The sequence below is a fragment of the Abrus precatorius genome, unplaced genomic scaffold (genome assembly GCF_003935025.1).
Source record: "Abrus precatorius isolate BTA unplaced genomic scaffold, Abrus_2018 Scaffold8, whole genome shotgun sequence".
Classification (NCBI taxonomy): Eukaryota; Viridiplantae; Streptophyta; class Magnoliopsida; order Fabales; family Fabaceae; genus Abrus; species Abrus precatorius.
Genome location: NW_020874428.1, coordinates 6719358 through 6720333, shown reverse-complemented (window position 1 = coordinate 6720333; position 976 = coordinate 6719358).

Sequence of the window (976 nt, the reverse complement as noted above, 5' to 3'; positions counted from 1 at the left end):
TGTCTGAGTACAAAAGAGCTCTATCATCATTTTAGACAAGAGAATCAACATTACAAGGCTGAGGTTTGTCAACAAGAAATGTCATATATTGTGGTAAATGTGTTGCTATTTGTTGTGTCTGAATCTGAAGCACAAAGAAATTGGCTATATTACAAATGTCAAGAAAAAGTGCGTAGGTACTTTGAATGGGCGAAGTCATTAGAGGCCCATGAAGTTCATAACATAGGGACTATCATAAGAAGAGAACACGTCAATGAGACAACATCATGTGAAGGAATTGTGCCAAATAATGAGCTAATTCAACTTAAATTAGAGCTAGAAGTTACGAAGCAGATGTTGAAAATTTTCAACATCACATGGGTGAGTGTTTACTATGACTACTTGTATTAATACTTTATGTATTGTGTTAAGCCTTATGCAAGTTTAGATTATAGTGCATTCTTGCATAGAATCCCTTGTATTATTTTCAGACCATAAATTAGTAACAAATCACATGCTTTGGAAATTGATCAACATAAGAAACTTTATGGTAATTATGGTTTACAGTGAGTCTTACTTGATACCTTTTACCATTATGTGTCACCATGAATTCAATCTATCCAGCATTTTTAAGAGCATTGACTGTTTTAGAATGATCCTATATACAACTTACAGTGTACCTTTTATGCACCATACCTTAAGCTTTACAAAGCTCTCGGTCATCATGTTAGTAATGTGATCACTTTAGGGATTGGTGGAGTCAAACTATTTTTTTTTTCAGCAAGTCAAAGAGTTATGTACTTATATTTTGCAGTTAGAGTAAAATGAATTTCTTCTTTCCATTTTTCTTTCTCTGAAAGTTCTTCCTGCAGCAGTTGATAAAACCTCAACACAACAACATCATTTTGATCTGTATTACTTTTTCCTTTAGATATTTTGTAACTTTCATCATCTGTTTTATTGTTTAAAGTTTTGCTTCTCTTTCTTCTCATCATTC